At 38.6% G+C, this 19193-nt stretch overlaps 1 protein-coding gene and 1 long non-coding RNA gene across 13 annotated transcripts in view; one reads left to right on the top strand and one right to left on the bottom strand.

Annotated features, from left to right (window-relative positions):
- magi2a (membrane associated guanylate kinase, WW and PDZ domain containing 2a) overlaps positions 1 to 19193 on the bottom strand; it is a 230003-nt gene that overhangs the window by 185022 nt on the left and 25788 nt on the right. The window lies entirely within an intron of this gene.
- LOC122871325 lies at positions 834 to 5397 on the top strand. Its single transcript, XR_006376840.1, has 2 exons — positions 834 to 920; positions 3580 to 5397. It is a non-coding gene; the product is annotated as an uncharacterized LOC122871325 (long non-coding RNA).

Below are 19193 nucleotides of genomic sequence, written 5' to 3'. Positions count from 1 at the left end.
GACAGTAAAAGTGAGGGTGAACACTGGTGTTGTCTACAGTACATGGCTCCTGAACAAGATGGACAAAGGACTCTGGTACGAGGCTGAAGTTCTTTTTTTGCTTCTGGAATAATGTGATCATTTTTAACAACCTAATTGAATTAAACATTAAATTTATCATTACAAAGATAGGTGTTAGTGCAGGACAAAGTAATTAAACAAGCAAATACAATGAGAATAAAATAAAAATGTATCTAAAATGTGTCTAGTATTTATTCTGCTGTGACTTTTAAACCATGTAAAAATGCATTCAAATCGGTGGCCTCCACATTCCACTGCATCATTAACTAGCAGTCTGTTTGACACATGGACTCCCAGGCAGTCTTACAAATGGGTATTTGGCTCATGATTGATTGTCAAGTAAAATGTCATCTCATTTCACCTCATTAGAAGGAACCAATCACATTACATTAGTGTCAATGCCATTGACACATCCTTGCAATACCACCGTAGAGGGAATACAAGCACCCTCTGGGTGGCTGCAGTGTCAACAACTGAAAGTTAAGATGGAGAAACACACTGCTTGCCATTTATAGAGCTGAAAACAATATTTCATTGGCTGGAGTGTTTTTTATGGAGCCCCCAAACCAATAAAAGGCAGTAAAAGGTTATCAGAGAAGTCAAAAATATAACGTTATACATCAATAATTAATACAGTCACTTAAAGTGACAACAGACAACTTTTCAACTTTCTTCCCCCAAGCGTTTCCATTGTTGGCGCCGCTGTCCCAAAGACAACAGGGATCACTTTCCGTTTTCCTCAGAGCCTAGCAACTACCAACAACGCAGGACACACTGCATTTGTTTCCAAATTTCCGTGCAAAAATCAACAACAGCACTTTTGAAATAAGAGAGAAGAAAGAAGCATGTTCATTGAAGAGGTAAAGTGAAATTGTCAAAAATTTATATTGCTAAATAACATAGTTTGAAGTAACTACAGCAGGGGTTGGCGTCAATACATCAAAACATTAGGAGAAAAGGTGTGAGTTTGTTCATTCATTTAGACATGAAAGCAGATAGAATTTTTTTGGCATGTGTTGAGAAAAGCGAACTGGGTTGGTTTCATGCTATCTTATGTTTTTACAAAATTAAAGAAACTGCGCAACGGAGACTGTGAACATATTTTCTCTCCGTTGATTTTCATATGAAAAGTAGCCATTTTCCCCAGGAGATCGGACCCAGTGGCAGACAGAATTGCATAGTGAAAGCGAGGCTTATAGGGAACCAATATAAACGCTGATGGTGTCATTATTCTATAGCCATTGCATTGTGCAATCTACATTTACTTCATAATGATAAGTTAAAGCAAAAAACTTGTTTATTGCCACTTTAAATAATTAAAATGGAGTTTAACATGAAATGTAAACCGTTATACTTTCCTCTTAACCTCCAATAAGTTGGTTAAAAATGAAGAAAACCTTTTTGTTTTTCCTTTACCCCTAATCATTTGATAATACCTCACCCCAGCTCTAATTTTGGCCATACTTATATGATTATGAGATGTATGTCCAGGGCAGGGATTGAATCAATAGTGAACACAGACAAGAGCAATATTACCGAAAAGCTAAACACACTGAGCACCAGGAGTCTATTGCATCAGCTGTTCGTAAATCAATTACTAAGTCAGTGCGTAAAGTCCTTCCTAAGTTCATACTGAGTACTAGCTAGCAATTTCAAAGCAGTGATTCGAGTTGCACCTTCAAAACCTTAGAAATGTCTTAGCTAGTACAGACATTAGTAATGTGTAAATCGGTTGCTAGAAAACATCTGTAGCCCTGTCCAATCAAAAGCAATCAACTATGTAAACAGCTGGTCAATTTAGCATTACAAGTTGTAGCATAACTGCTAAAAATAGCTTTAGGGGACCAAACAATATATTAAACTTAAGTTTGTTTCACAGTTAGTATGATTTCATGCAGAATAGAGTGCGAAATATCTGATTCTGCTAACCTAGCTGATATTATTTGGTCATTTGACGTATGTTGGGTTATTTTCATTATTAAACAGCATTTTATCAAGTGTCAGGTCAAATGTGTCAACCATATTCCATTTTTTGCTCACTCTTCACTTGTATTTTAGCAAACTAACGTTAGTTTTGTCAGTTGTTTCAGTAAGCTACACAACAGTTACACCTGGCAGTTACTGGGTGTAAATATTCAATACCAACTAATCTATACCTAAGAAGTTTATGTGGTGCAACCCGTTTTAATTTAGTGATTTAGCGTAAATCTCCATTTAGTAAACACTTGTATTAGACCATGTTTGAACTTTGTGAATTCAGTGCAATCAGGTCCAGGCTACCTTGCTTCAGCTAACTTTCATCACCAATGCCGGTATTTAAACCAAGCGGCAACTTCCAGGGCTGAAAAGTGAAGCCAATGCGGAAGTGCCTTAAACCTGCATTCTTTCAAATGGCCAACAGGGGGCTCTACTGGTTGCAAAAAGAAGTCCGATTGTATCGAAATCTATGAGAAAATGACCCTACTTCTCACTTGATTTATTACCTCAGTAAACACTTGACTTGACAATGACTCTCAATCGCTAGTTTCAAGTCTTCTTCAATACAGCATGATGTTCATTTTGTATATTATGGTCACATTTAGAGTAAAATAGACGTGGCCGTTAGGGCATGGCTACCTTGTGATTGACAAGTCGCTACCATTGCGATCATTTTTTCCCTGTTAGAATGAATTAAAGTGCTGCTTCACACCCTTAAACTAAAGAAAATGTCAGAATATAATAAAGGTGTTTTGTAAATGTACATTTGAAATGCCCTTCTTCACATTTTATGTGATTTTTGCCTTTTTACCTAAACCCAATGTTACCATTCCACCTCATAGTTTCAAATAATTCAAGACTGTGGAATACTTTTCTTCTATAACACACTATTGATCCTTTGGAGGAGAGATTTGTCTTTTCTATTTTGCCTGCCCAGCTTCACAGCTCAAGTTAAAGAAAAAGAACTGCACCCCAGAGTCAGTATTTGGGCTTCAGTGTCAAGGACACATCAGTAGGGTGCAGATGTTTGCTGGGTCATTAGAAGGGTGTCATGATTTTTTATGTAACCCCTTCTCATAAAGCATACAGTAGAGGCCAGAGGAGTCATTTATTTGTTGTAAAACACCAAACTATGTTCCACAGACAGACCTACTTACTTTCACAGCGATTGATTATGCCTGTCACCATCGTTTCCTTTTATAGTGACCAATCAGATCTGTTCACAAGTTGTTAGCACACAAGATTAAACATTTATGTGAGGCTGAGAGTCTGTTTAAGACTAAGACCTGAACCACTCCTCTTCTCTGATTTGTACTCTGGCCACTGACTTAGCAGAGGCAAAACAATTCTTCTGCCTCATGTTTCATGTCCCATTTCTTTCCGTTTTAAGGTGAATGCTATTTTTGCATGCAGGTGTGTGCTTGTGTAAAAGAAGGCTGTGTAAGCATGAGACAGAATACGTGTGTGTGTGTGTGTGTGTGTGTGTGTGTTTTGTGTGTGTCTGTTCAAAGTCTACATCATGTCTATGTCATACTGTTGCAGAAGAGGAGGTGGGGGCTACACTACATCTGACTGCAGCTCGAGACTGCCATCTATGGGGACTGAGAAGCTCAGACGATGGAGATCCAGCTTGTAGATAAAACACAATCACAGTAACTGCAAGGCACTGAGGGTTTTACCACTTACTGTAAAATCTCCTGAATAAGAGGAGTGTGTTTCATGGCTAAAGACTAAATGAGTCAATAGTACCACAAAACACCAACAAACTGGATTTTTGTCAATGCTATAGGTTCATCAATGCCAAAAGAAACACTAAGGACTTTCATCTTCCGTAATGTCGGACTTCCCTTTATCAATATTCATTGAAATACAGAGGACCATCTCTTTGGAACAATCTACTTGCATCTCCTCAATCTACAGCTACATTATCAGTATTTAAAAAACATCTGAAAAGGACTCTTATTAGCTAAGATTTATGTTCATGGATTTCATTGTAATGCATCTCAACTTGTAAACATGAACTTCCAGGTAAATTGTACATTCCTATCAATTTTGTATTAGTGCTTAGTCTTGAAACTTTGATGAATTATGCAATCTTTGTATTTATTTTTGCCTATATAAGGGAGATATTTCAATATTCTCACTGTCTTCATTTAAATATATGTGCAACTAAACTAAACTAAAAACATGGGTTCATTGATGACAAAAATAAGTTGAAGAATATTGCTAAATAAGAAAATATCCCATATGGCATTTTTGGAAAGCAGCCAATGATTCATAATCATTTATTTTCAGAGATGTTAAAAAGTAATGTAGAAAACTGTAGCTTTGAGCAGGAATTGGATTTAACCATAACCAAGTATTTCACACATGAATCATTCAGCAGAGAGCATCTTCACAACTTAAAATACACCTTGCAGACCATGAATCAAAGGAAACTACTTGACTGGAAATATAAAATCACCACAGGCAAAAGGTAGTCAGTTTGGCTTTTAGAGCCGGGTCCGCCAAGACCCTCATGATCTGAAATACAATTTTCAGTACTGAAACGTTTAACGTTTTTTCTTCAAAGGCAAACATGAAAGTCTAGATTTACAAAGTCACAGGTCTTACAGCAGGAGGCTGTTTAGACAAAAACAAACCCACAAAACTGAAAGCTTGTTTTTACCTGAATCCATGAGCAAGCAAATCATAGCTGTGACTTGATTTTCGATGAGTACATTTTTGTGAGCGTGTTGTTGAGATGGCCATTTTATTTAGCCATGCTGTGTCCATTTCTCATTACTTGCGGATTACCTCTTGAGTCCTTTATAATAAGGCCAGCGCTGAAGACAGTAATCACAGTCTGTCAAATGCAGCAGGGGGAACAATGGCTCATACTCTATAAACACAGCAATTTTCTTCAAACTATCAACTCGTACTACAAAATAATATGACTACACTACCTGCACTGGAAATAGGCAATGACAGCAAGATTGTATAACTCAACAAAAGGCTGAACATGTCCATTAGGATGACCTGCTAAGCTCTAAGAGAGAAGTTGAAAAAAAGTGTTGAGAAAGTTGAGAGTGTGCTGCTGTTTCCACTCACACAGGGAAGACTTATACCTTTTATCGGAGAGCTACTCTTAGATATCCTTAATTATTCAGGGGCTCTGAAAGTGGGGTCTTTATAGAGTAAAACAGAGCGGACGTGATAATGCATAGTTCTCTTCTCCAGCCCCGAAAAGGCTTTGATGTCTTTTTCTCATCCAAGGAATAAAAAAACTGTTTCATACTGATGTCTGTGTGGAAAAAAAAAAAAAAGAATTTCTAAGAGTGGAATCATCACTTCTGATAAAAATAAGACTCCATCTTTTCACTGGCCTCCTAGTGACTTCTTTATCATCACTTTCCTCAATTATTTTCTCAGCTACATCAACTGTGCTCAGGTATACATACATGTGCATGAGAAATAGAGGTAACTCCCCACTTGTAACTTGAGGCAACATATCTCAGGTGTCCTCCTTTCAAAGTCAATGGGCTGTGTAGTAAATCCAATATAAAGCCCCTTCACTGGAAAACGACAGATACTTAAAAAATAGTTACTTTCAGGGGCTACATCTCAATCTGACTCCTAGATCCCAGACACGGTCTTCATTTCCTTTTGTGTCAAACTTGTCGGGCTCAATTACCTGAAGCAAGTGTTTTCCGCCACTCCTGCAACATCTGTATCCTAGTTGCTCATAAACAGCCAGTGCCCGGCGCTCCCAGGCTCGGTTTCGGTGGTAACGGTGCAATTAGTTCACAGATGAGAATCTTATATTTGTAGCCTTGCAACACTGAGATTATTCATGTCCCGGTGGCTGCATGGAAAAGCTACAAGACGCTTGCTCAACACTCACCTCTTTAACCAGATACTCTCTAAACTCCCCAGTGGAAATCATACTGCCATGAACTGAATGTATGTCATATTTCAAATATGTGCACATAAGCTCATGACATACAGACATACAGACATACAGCAGGCCTCACTTGCCTCAGTTAAGGTCAGTGTTCATGACTCCACCATAAGAAAGAGACTGGGCAAAAATGGCTTGCATGGCAGAGTTACAAGACGAAAACCACTGCTGAGCAAAAAGAACATTAAGGCTCGTCTCATTTTTGCCAGAAAACATCTTGATGATCCCCAAGACTTTTGGGAAAATACTCTGTGGACTGACGAGAAAAATGTTGAACTTTTTGGAAGGTGTGTGTCCCATTACATCTGGCATAAAAGTAACACAGCATTCCAGAAAAAGAACATCATACCAACAGTAAAATATGTTGGTGGTATTGTGATGGTCTGGGGCTGTTTTTTTGCCTCATGTTGGAGTCATGAACACTGACCTTAACTGAGGCAAGTGAGGCCTGCAGTTCTTTGGATGTTGTTGTGGGGTCTCGGCATGGCTGAAGAAGAACAAAATGAAGACTTTGGAGTGGCCTAGTCAATGTCCTGACCTGAATCCTATTGAGATGCTGTGGCATGACTTTAAAAAGGCAGTTCATGCTCGAAAACCCTCCAATGTGGCTGAATTACAACAATTCTGCAAAGGTGAGTGGGCCAAAATTCCTTCACAGCGCTGTAAAAGACTCATTGCAAGGTATATTAGGTTCAGGGGGCAATCACTATTTCACACAGGGCCATGTAGGTTTGGATTTTGTTTTCCCTTAATAATATCAACCTTCATTTAAAAACTGCATTTTGTGTCTACTTGTGTTATCTTTGACTAATATTTCAATTTGTTTGATGATCTGAAACATTTAAGTGACAAACATGCAAAAAAATAAGAAATCAGGAAGGGGGCAAACACTTTTTCACACCACTGTATATAGTATACACCTATGTATCCTCAGTGATATGCAGTAATTGTCAGAGGGCACTCTCTACTTCAACTTCACTACATTTCAGAGATAAATATTGTACTTTTTACTTCACTACAATTATTTGACAGCTATAGCTACTACTTACTTAAATTAAGAAATCTGCTTTTCCTTTTAATAATTTTAATTTATTTTTTAATATTTTTGAGGTTTGGTCTGTTGGTTGGACAAAACAAGCATTGTGAAGGTTTCACTTCGGGCTCTGGGTAATTGTGACGGCATTTCTCCCTATTTTCTTAATTTTTACAAACCAAACAATCACTCGATTAATAGAGGAAATAATCAGCAGATTAATACAGAATGAAAACAATCATTAGTCGAATTCAGCGAATATCTCCTCATGGTCCGCTAGCTGACCGTTCAGTGTGTGCGCTGAAAAAAACTCTGCTGTTTGTACAGCCCTGGCACTGTAAATAGGAGACAAACAAAGTGGCCACACAACACTATTCCAGCCATTCCAGCCATGATTTGTGTGTCAGGTAATGTTAAATGACTTGGCCACAGACATTCAGCTTACTTTCTAGTTTGCCAAGATATGCTGTTGTTGTGATGTTTGCTATAGTAGCAGGAGAGTTGTGAGTATCTCTGTCTGGAGCTGGTTTACTGGCTCTGGGAAACCGTCTCGTCCTCTCTGGCTGTTAGCTTCACAGCAGCAACTGTAGCGACAGATTGCTAACCCACAACCTAGCTAACGTTAGTTACATATCACTCATGGATTTATGAAAACTCTAATTCACAATTAGCGTGGACCTATAACAAACATGTTTCTACACACATGCATACATAAACCTGTGGGCAGAGATACTTCGGCTTTGTCCCATCACACAGCAATAATTTTTCCAAAGTGTGCTCCTCAGGTCACCTTCAGCAGTGAAGCCCCAAAGGCCCATAACCCTCCACCTGAGAGAATTACAGTAGAGTGGATCCTCTCTGATCGTCTGGGAGGAGTTATGGTTGTGTTGTTTATCACTACTATGGTAGGCAGTGTGTATATTCAAGACAAATGACACTTGACATTCCCTTTGACAGCGTTTAATTTCCCAAATCCTCGTTAAGCACAAAGTAAGCTCTTTCAGAAGTGAGCAAGTGCACATATTTTTCACCTGAAAACAAATCATCTTCATTTCCACTAAGATGGATACTGGAGGCAATCACAGCTCTCAGCTAAAAAAAAAAATTAAAAATTAAAAAAATCATAATAATGTATTCACCTGACTGTTGGGACACATTGATATGTCTGCTTCAGTCTTCAGAGCAAGACCATTTTCCATATTCTTAGTTTTCAATTTCAGCATTAGAGGCATAATGATTTTTCATTGAGATTTGCTGAGGACAGATAAGTCAGATGTTGGAGACGTGCGAGAATAATGATCTATTTGGATAAAGGAAGTGCTGCTCGATATACCACAATGGAGGAATGGCAGACATGAGCTCAGAAATACAAAATTACATTGTGTTCCTTCATTTTAAATGATTCAAATATGTGTGTGTGACAAAGGGAAGTGCGTATCAAAAGTTGACAGTTGAAATTTCTTTTCAATGATAATACACTGTCAGAAATGCAAGTGGCCTTGATCTCTCTGGTTACTTTATCCAAATGAAAGTGTTTATCAGTTTTCATTTCAAGTATCAAGGATGATGAAAACTACAAAATAAAGGGTGTGCAGACTTTTATTACTCTGTTTATGACAGTAAGCAGCACCTTTGGGCCTTTATGAGTTTTAGGGGGAAGATGGAGAGGATGCAGCTGGTGTACAGAAAAAGGAACAACAAGAAATTCAGCTTAAAAAATGGGTGAAAATTGGATTTAAAAAGTCCAAAATATTAAAATATACTTGAATAGTCAATAACATTTGCAACGCAACCACTTTATAGTTCATCAATTTTTTTTACTGGACTTATTTAGAGGGACTAATTGTGAATAAACAGAACAAATAGCTCACACAATTTGCATTTTCTCCCTCTTTAAATTTTATTACCCTAAGACTTTCTGAGCTATGCTCGTCGCAAGAAGAGCATGTTTACTTGTGATCGGCATCTTCTGGCAGCAAAAAACAACAACTTTTGGGTAGAAAAAAGATAGACGGAGAACTGAATTAATCCCTAGAGGGGAAACTAAATGACAAAACACGTCCTTTGTCACTGCCTTCCAAAATGACATACAAGCGTTTACTCATTCTGATGCCCCTACCAGCAGGACAACGTCCAAAACCTTTACAAAAATCTATGGTTAAGGTTTAGTTATATTTAGGCAACTAAAACTACTTGGAAACAAGACTAAGAGTCTACAGCCATGCTAACGGTTCTGTGAGGCTGTACTTAGGCACAGCGGTGCTTTGAGCTAAATGCTAACATCAGCAGAATCATCACCACAATAACATGCTGATGTTTAGCAGGTATAACGTTTACCATGTTCTCCATCTTTATTTAGCAGGTTAGCATGCTAACATTTGCTAATTAACCTACCACCAAAGACAAAGTACAGTTCACCCCAATGGGAATTTCAGGTTTGCAGGTATTTGGTCATAAACCAAAGTATTGGAGAATGTATTCACCTGATGATGGCACTAGATGAAAACTCAGAGGATCAAAGTTATGACAGTTCATCCTGAGGGGAACATGACTTTGTGTACCAAATATCAAATCCACGTGTCAACCTCATGATGACGCAAGAGGAAAAGTCAGTGGGAGTCATTCTCTAGGCACCATGAATGTCTAAAATATTATAGCAATCCATCCAACAGCTGTTGAGATATTTCAGTCTGGACCAAAGTAGTGGACTGAACGACCGACATTCACATACGTGTTACAGTTGGTAGGAGATGGGATGTGAACAGCAGACCCCAAAAGTAAGTTTGCTAGAACAGAACAAAATGCAGAACAGCCAATAAAATGAACATCCTCCTCCATAATGGACCCAGATGCAAAACCATCAACCAACAAGTTTTATTTCCTCTCTGCACTGAGAAACAACTGTACACTGAATGCACGGCACATTATTGAAGCTGCAAACTATTCTTAGTGAGAGAGTGGGCTGTTTCTGCAGGGCTTTCATAGTGGGATGAGCATAGCCGAGTGTCTGGCATGTTGAATGTACATACACGCACTGGAATACACACATACACACATCTACAAACAAAAACACAGCAAATTGCATTAATTCACACAGTTATTTTCACACAATCTCAAACACACACCCTTTCTCTTTCTCCAGCAGGAAAAGTCATGGCCCTGGATCTTCTGTAATTGCTGGTGCCTTTGCTACACCAGCAGAGCATTGACAGTGTCCTTGACGCACTAACTTGCTTATTAAACGTTGGCAACAGGCAAGCCTCCTCCTCCTTTATTCCCAGTGAAGCTTCCATACTGGTAGAAAGGGATGGCAGGATGCACATACATGAGACAGTGCTAAGAAATGAACAGAAAGAAAGATGAAAACAGGACTTCAGATGAGCTGAAATGAAGGAAGGAGCTAACAGAAAAATAATAAGAAAAGAAACATTTGAGAATAGATTGAGTATGTGTGAGAGAGGGAAAGTGTGTGAGCTAGGCAGAGAAAAGCAGCAAAGCATCTGCAGGCTGACACTGAACTTATTTCACTTATTTCAGCTGTGTTTCCACCTATCTGTCAAGCACATTTTAGGGCCAACTTTTGAAATGTCAAAAAATAAAATATGAATTACTCCCATTTCTAATAGAAAGGTAAGTTAGAATGGATAAATGTATTTCCTGCCTCAACAGGCAAACAGAGGGAAATGCATCCATAAGAAAAATGGGTGAAGTTGTTTAAGAATTGATTAATATTGGGAAAGTTATTATTGTTCTCTTTTGTCAGGTAATGTTTACCATATTTCATGCTGCCTGAAGATAAAAACAACAAAATGGCTAATGCTCCTGTAACACCCACAATGATCACCTTATATGTAAGAGTGGCAGCAGCTGTGACCTTTCTGGGTTGTTGTGGTGGGCAGATATTTAATATGTGTAAAATAATATTTGTACAAGGATTACACAGCTATAGCACACTGGGATGTACTCACAGGATTGAAACACAGGCAGCAGAGATTGAAACAGAGATCTTTAGCCAGTCACAGCCTTCATATCCCTCTCAGGCATTACTGCCATCTAATTTGTCTGTAATTAGATGACCAGGATTCATCCTACTGGGTGATTAATTGCTCACAAAGATGATGAGACCCCTCCCCTCCCACTTTCCCTCCAGGTAGTAACCATGGCGATGAGAGTGGTGCAAGCACTCGTGAAGGAGGGGATGTTGGATCGACGCGAGCAAACACACACATACTAGGGGTGTGTATCTGTTCCTCTCAGATGATTCAATGCTTATTAGATACACAATCTGTTTTGCCAATTCAAAATCAGTAAATACATTTGTAATGCTCAGATTAAATTTCCACTAATGTTTTTAACTGTACAATTCTACAAATTTTAAATATTTCCTCGTAAGTGGGCAATATGGATAAAATCTTTTTACATGCCCATGTAATTTTACATCTTGACATACAGTAAGTTTTTTGGAAACTCAATAAAGAAACTTTATAGATGGCTATAAAAACAACTAGAGCTGAAATGATTAGCCAAGTAGACAATTAGCCAATTAACAAGCAACTAATCTGCAACACTTTTGATAATAGATTACTTGTTAAAGTCATTTTTAAGCAAAAAAGGCCAAACATTTATTGGTTCCAGTGTCTCAAATGTTAATATTTTTTGTTTTTCTCAGTCTTCTATGATAGTAAATTGAATACCTCTGGATGTTGGACTGTTAATTGGATAAAACAAATAATTTGAAGACGGCTCTCGAAATTTTTTGACATTTGATAAACCAAACAACTAATCCAGACAATAACTGGAGGATTAATCAATAGCAAAAACACAAGTTGCAGCCCTAAAAATAACATGATGGTACTGTCTGTTTTCTGGTTAATCCACTGAAGTAAACACCTGACAAATTCAAGCAAGGTACTTCATCACATAGATGCGAAAAAGTAGAGGAATCTAGTTTGGGGGTTATTTGAGGGTGTGGAAATTATCTGTGAATATAAAATGCCTATGTCACTTTATAAAATACTGCAGGCTAAAAGCCTCTTGCCGTTGCCCAAACACCAAGCTACAATAGTCCATTAGCAGCTTTGAAAATGGTAACATCTGGAGCAAGTAGGCATCCATCAGACACACACAGCAATAAACATACATACTGTATGCACACAAGTAACAGTTGGAGATATCTGAGTGGCATCTCATTCCAACTCTGTAAGAAACTTCTTATGGACTCAAGATGCGATGAGAGCCTCCTATCACTTCTAACCCCCACAGCTATAACAGATGATGTGGTGATATATGTACAAACATGCTGACACACTGACTGGAGATTATGGAAATAAATGGTTGGCTATAAATGGCTGACCATGCTGTATGCAAGAGGCAGCAGTAGAGAGTGAGAAGTTATACATATAGATTCAGATGTCTTGGGGGGTCTCAAGGGAGCTGTTATGGTTGGAGTGCAAAGCAAATATTTAAGTGTTTGGTTAGCAACAAAACATTACCACTAAAAGCATAGTTATTTAACAGATATATGTGTCTGTCTGTGTGTGTGTGTGTGTGTGTGTGTGTGTGTCACAGCAAGCAATACACCAGATGACAGAGCTTTGGGGCGTGTGTATGTAAAATGAATTCTGAGCAGCTTCATGCCAAATTTGAATACAGATTGTTTGTAAAGACAGATTTTTACATTATTTCTTGTCTTGTATGTATGTTTTTATATCCAAGACAAAGAGCTTAAGACAGGATTTTTAAGAAAATAAATTTCATTTGGATTAAAAAGGAGATGCATGTAGACTTCGGATTGGTTTACAACACAGAGAAAGATTTCTTCATAGCTCAAATAAGAAAAAAGGTTGCTTTTCATGAAGCAGAGCTAATGCTTTCAGAGCAGATGTAGGAATGAGTGAAAGACTCATAGAAATATCACTTCCAGCAAATGTATTCTTTTCAGGAAAGTGAATGAGAAAGAAAATGCCAAGAAGGAAGAGCTTCTTCTTACAGGAAGCAAGAGAGGTTATGGTCTATAATGCTTCTAGTGTGCAGTCTATGTGAAGGTCTGATGGTCTTTTACCTTATAACAGACTGGATTGTCTGAGACAAGCTGGTGTCCAGCAACGTCAAGAAGAGGTCAAGTTGAGGTTCCCAGGTCAGCCATGTGATTCCCCAGCGAGAATGTGAGTGGGTGGGTGTCAGTTCATATAATCTACATGGTTTATACATAAGTGTGTGTATGTGTGCATGTGTCTAACACCCATCTGTTTCTGCAGCATTAAAAAAGCCCATCTACCAGAGAGTTAAAATGATTTGCCATGCTATGACATGGGCCAGAAGCAGCTGACTAATAGTGCCAGGTGCTTGGTGAGTCAGAAAACCTTCTACAGATGCAAGACCCTGAGAGTTTCCACACATTACAACATAAACTCTCAATTTCTCTCAATATAAAAACCACAAATTTCCCACGTACTGCAATATAATGTTTCTCCTACTGCATATACACTCCCATAGAAGTTGCAATGATGCATGTCATGTGAGAAAACATACGAGCAGACTTATAAATGCATTATGAGGATATGTATCCATCACTGCTATGTGAAACATTGTGCTGACCTTTGAAAGAACTTCTTACATAACCCAAAAATTACTTGATAAGAGGGAAGAAAAACCTTGAATTTTTTAGCTCTACCGAGAGAAGTAACAGGGAATAAAGATAAAGATGTAACTTAAATTCAAAGACGAGGATCAGAATTCCCTGACTCATGACTCATGACCAAATATTCACTCCAGTTCAAGATCGTTTATTCACATTTCTTAGAATGGAGTCCATATTGAAGAATGGTTATCTTTCAAAAAAAATGGACTACAAGGGAGAGAGACAGAGAGAAAGAGAGATGCAAATGCTACTGTATGGCCTCAGGTGTGTGCTGGCCACTTTGCCAGTTTCAAATCAAGAGATGGAAGTGTTTGTAACTGTGTGTGTGTGCGGTAAGAAACCAAGTGCTGTCCACACAAAGACAGTTTTTTGGAGTGCGACCTTCCTTCAACCTGGCACAACAGTAGCCATAGCAAAGGTTACAAAAATGCAGTATTCATGGAAAGAAAACAGCCTGCAGCCATTTGACATTATTCAGAAAACTATATTCTCCTTTGTGAGCTTCTGAGAAACGTCTACCTCTATTTTCACTTTCTTTAGAGCCAAGGCCTGCCTGCCTGCCTCTCTGTGTGTCAGATGAGATTTGGAATGCACTACTTTCTTCAAATCAGATCTGCTGAGAACAGCACCTCAATTTGATTGAATCCCAACCCAAATTTCAGTTCCAAAGGACACAACAGTGCCACTGATGGAAAGAGGCCAGCAGCATGAGTGCATAGCCACACTGGCCAGCTCCCAGGGTATGATGTAAAAAGGCAGCAAGCTCATTTGACATTCCTTGGATAAATACAGGTAAAGAAAGACTTAGTCTACAGCCATGCTAGCTGCTCTGTGAGGCTGTACTTAGGCACAGCAGTGCTTTGTTAACATGATAATGTTTAGCAGGAATAATGTTACCACGTTCACAATCTTAGTTTAGCATGTTAGCGTGCTGACATTTGGTAATTAGCACTAAACGCAAAGTACAGCTGAGGCTGATGGAATTACATTAGTTTTGCAGGTATTTAGTCAAAAACAAAATGATGACGGCGCTAGATGAAAGGTTAAGGGATAACCAACGTTATTACCTCATGGTGGGGCTAGAGGAAAAGTCAGAGGATCACTCAACAAAGTTATTTTGATACATCATTTGGAAACCATGAATGTTTGACCAAAAAGTCATAGCAATCAGAATCAGAAATACTTTATTGATCCCCGAAGGGAAACTCTTTGTTACAGCAGCTCGCCTTTACGTCAGTGCACACAGGAGAAAGTACTAGCAAAAAATATAATACAATACACTATAAAACATTATAAAAACAGGTCAGAAAATAAGTTAAGTACCAGGTAGCATAAGTATGAGATAAAATAAGTGTGAAGTAAAAAGGGGGTTTACCGGTTGATGATGATAATACAGTATAATAATACAATGTAATAATATAAGTAATAAGTAATAAGCAGTGGTGCATGTACTGTCGAGTTAAGTGTAGCTTATTGAGATTATTAAGATATTGCACAGCAGTAATGGAGGTATATAATATCAATATCAATAAATAGGAAAAACTAACATAGGAAAACTAAATATTGCACGGGAGTAGTACACAGAATATTGCACAATTATTCAAGTATGGCAGAGATGTAATGATCAATGTCCAGTTTAGTGACCTAGGGTCATACAGACTAACACTTATCCAATCTATCCAATAGTTGTTGAGAAAATTAACAAAAAAAACCCTACAATGTCAACGATCAAAGGATCACTAAAGTCAATAGGATTCATCATATTCTGGAGAATATTAATGTCTGTACAAAATGTAATGGAAATCCATCTGATAGTTGAGATATTTCCATCTGGACCAAGTGATGGGAGATCGGAATGACAGACTGACATTGGCATCCCAAGAGCCTGGCAAAAAAACAACCCAATTGCCAGAACAAAATGTAGCCATTTTACGTTTCCGCAAACCACGGATACGTTGAATCTCTACGTTTCAAAGGCTGTGGTTAAGGAGTTTAAGCACAAAAACCACTTGGTTAGGCTTAGGAAAAGATCATGATTTGGGTTAAAATACCTGCTTTTGTTGCCACAAAAATGGCTACAAATGTCCGGTTTTGTCAGTTGAAACATGAAGCTAACTCCAGCCATCTGACTCCCGATCACACCACTGACCTCCCCTCTACATATGGAGGTTTGCCCTAGAGGATGTCATCTGAACAACGTTACTTTCCATATGATAGGTATTGTAGAAATGTTGATATGATATGTATTATACGTATTAAAACGTAGACATTCAACATATCTGTGGTTTGCAGAAACGTAAAACGGCTGCATATTATTCTGGGGACTGGGCTGCTAAAAAAGCTTTGTGGATTTTAAGCTACAATAGACCTCATCAGCCTAAATCACAAAAAGTGGATGCAACAGAAGAGCATCTCACCCTCCCTAATTGAGACCCCAAAGATTTGCTCTCTTTGCATGCCTGTCATATTAACTGTAAAGGAAGTAGGTAGAAGGGCGATTTCCACAGGAAAACCTGCAGCATAAATCAGCATAACATGAGACTCCTCCCCCAACCTCCAAGGTTGAAAAAAAGAAAGTGGTCTGAACCCTCTGAAGAGTGATATCATATCACGCATAAATTTTGATTTCATTGTTCAACTTGAAGCACCACGAAACCAACAAGTCTCACGCAGAATGCTTTGGTGGTCAGCCGTAACAATCCTGCACCAGACCAGACAGTACAGTACTGTTTCCTCCACTTCGTGGTAGTGTGTTAATTCGCTCTCCTCACAGTGCTGTCAGGTGAAGCCACTCCACAGTGAATCACCATTTTATCACTCAACTAGGATTACAACATGCACTTTTAATTTTCTTTGATCGTGTGACAATCCGTGACATTTTTTCATTTCCCAGCCTCAGCCGCCAGCTAAGACAAGAGTCTCACAGGCAAAACTAGAAACCTGACAGGTAACTGTATTTGCCTAAATTAAATTCTGGTGACTGGTGTGGACAATGGCAGGAAACTAAAAAAAAAAAAAAAGAAAAAGAAAATTTGAAACTTTGGAATGAAAAACAAACTGTCTCCTGGGCTGTTCTGTCAAGAAAAAGCCGTACTTGCCAATATAAAATGTCTTATCTCTGTCATTGCTTTGCCATCATTGGGTGTAAAGCATCACGGAACTGTCCAAAATGGTAAAATAAGTAAGTAGAAGTGTGCTGTGTACAGTTTACTGACATCATCTTACAGGATTTCTAGGTAATCAAAGATTATTTGGAGCCAATGTCCAAAGCTGTCTAAGTATAGACATCCAAACACCACTAACCACTAACATAATCATCATTTTCAAAACTTCAAGGGGCATTTTTTATGTAGTTTCATTCTGTACAATCCCTCCGCAGGAATGGCAAACGCCTATTAATACAAACACATTGTGACAGGTTACCCTCATCCTACGGTGAAGTATATTCATTTTGATGGGAACAGTCTCTTCTGTTCAAAGATTAAAATATCCAAACCGAAGGGCATGATACTTTGTGTCACGGACTGATTTAATGAGCACAAAAATAATGATATGCTATGATGGACACCATATACCAAGGCTACCTTTTTCAACAGTGGCAGCATGTTCAATCATAATCAATAAAACACAACCAAGGACGTAATTTAGCGAAGACAAATGTGCTGCATCCTTCGAATATTTTTTAGATATATAAAAGATCTATTAAAGTACATTTGAACTTAACTAATAGCTCATGTATTTCACAGCTGTATATTGATATAAAGCTGAATACTAAGCAGCTCTGAAGGGGAATGAAGAGTATTTTCACTTCCCCTTGGCAGCACCATTCTGCATTCAGTGTAGTGTCTTCAAACTGTTTGCCTTACTCCATAGGTAAGTCTCCTTATTTACTACCAAGCAGTAAGACTCAGTCCTTTGTCTGTATTCTCTCAAACTTCAGTTGGGGAGAGCTGTTCCTGCCGCAAAGAGATTTTAATTGCTTTAAGCCAATAAGAAAATGCAGGGACAGGGAATGAATGGCTTATGTGCTGCTTCCCAAGCAAAACAGCAAAACAAACCCTCCTGCTCACACAGATTTCCTCATAGCTAAATCCCAGAGACCGTCTCATTGTTTCCCTCCTGAGTGAGAACAGGAGATAGGGAGGTCACAGCACGGAGAACGAGAAGAGAGATAAGTTGAGTGAGCACATTTTCATTTTGACACAGTCACTCCCAAGACGCCAATTGCTCAGCCTGAATCAATGCAATCATTCTTGAATGTTTCAGAGCTTTGAGACTCCGGGAACAAAGTCAACAATACAAGGATTTAAAAGAAATATACAAATAAGTCAACAAAAGAGGGGCAACAATAATTAAGGTGACTGTTTTGTTGCTCATAGTTTATCCCAGCTGCTGAGCACTTATTAATGAGGTTACAGCCTGTAGTCGTCTCTTGTCGGACTGGTGATTAATCTGCCCATCTGGGGGCGACGAGAGACAGAATAGATCATTCTTGGGTCCCAGGGCTTCTTGCCACTTTGTTGCCCAAGTGAGGCCATTTGGGCCAGAAGAGAGCTAATCAGTCATAGGCAAGCCTCAAGCTTGATCCCATGTGGCCGCCTGATCACCCATCAGCATCCAAACTTGAATCAGAGTAACTTTTGTCACCATGTGAGATAAATGCCAAAGTCTGTCTCCTTGTTAGTTTGCATTTTAGAATGACAATGACAAAGAAACTATATTTAATGTGGCTCCATCATGACATGTCCGATACCTGATAAACTTAATAAGGTCAGTATTGGCGGCGATACTCATCTGCAAATTCGTATCAATGTATCCTTAAAACGAACATGAACAATGAGGCATTCAATTGACAAACTATCCTCCAGTGTCACTTTCATTGTTGTATGCAGAATATGTTGTAAGGTGCTACACCTTATGATACTGAACACTTCTGGAAAATTGAAAAAATCTAAATTATTTGTTTTTTCATTAACTTTTGATTGAGTTAACCAACCTTGTCATAATGGAAAAACAAATTGTTTTCATAATTTTCATTTTTAATAACAATTTACTACCCTGTTTCTTATGTACACCACCATAATATGCCAGCATTACAGGTTCAGTACAGTATGGCACACAATGTGATTGAAATCTGTTCAGGACATGTAGCTCATTCATCAGTCTGTTGAAGGGGAACTCCACCAATTTTACACATCAAAATTTGTTTACAGGTCTAGGGGTGCTGCTGCATAAGTGGAAAAAGTTGTATAAAGCCCTTTGTGGCTGAATAGCGAGCTCCGCGAAATCTGATAAACTGCCTCAAGTGACGAGTCTGTGTCGGTTGGGGCTGAAGACTACAAGTTTGAAAATGAAAACAATCTGGAGGTGTGGAATTAGAAAGAAGTGGCCTTACCAGACCTCTGTAGACCGCTACTCATCTCTGCTTGAGGCTACATTAGATGCTGCTAGCATAACGCACCCATCCATATGAATTTTTGATGGTCAGGTTGCATTGTGGGTAATGTAGGCACCACGCTATCATCTTACGGTAAATTAATATA

This window comes from Siniperca chuatsi, linkage group LG23 (assembly GCF_020085105.1).
Source record: "Siniperca chuatsi isolate FFG_IHB_CAS linkage group LG23, ASM2008510v1, whole genome shotgun sequence".
NCBI lineage: Eukaryota > Metazoa > Chordata > Actinopteri > Centrarchiformes > Sinipercidae > Siniperca > Siniperca chuatsi.
This window is presented reverse-complemented; position numbering and strand designations above follow the sequence as displayed.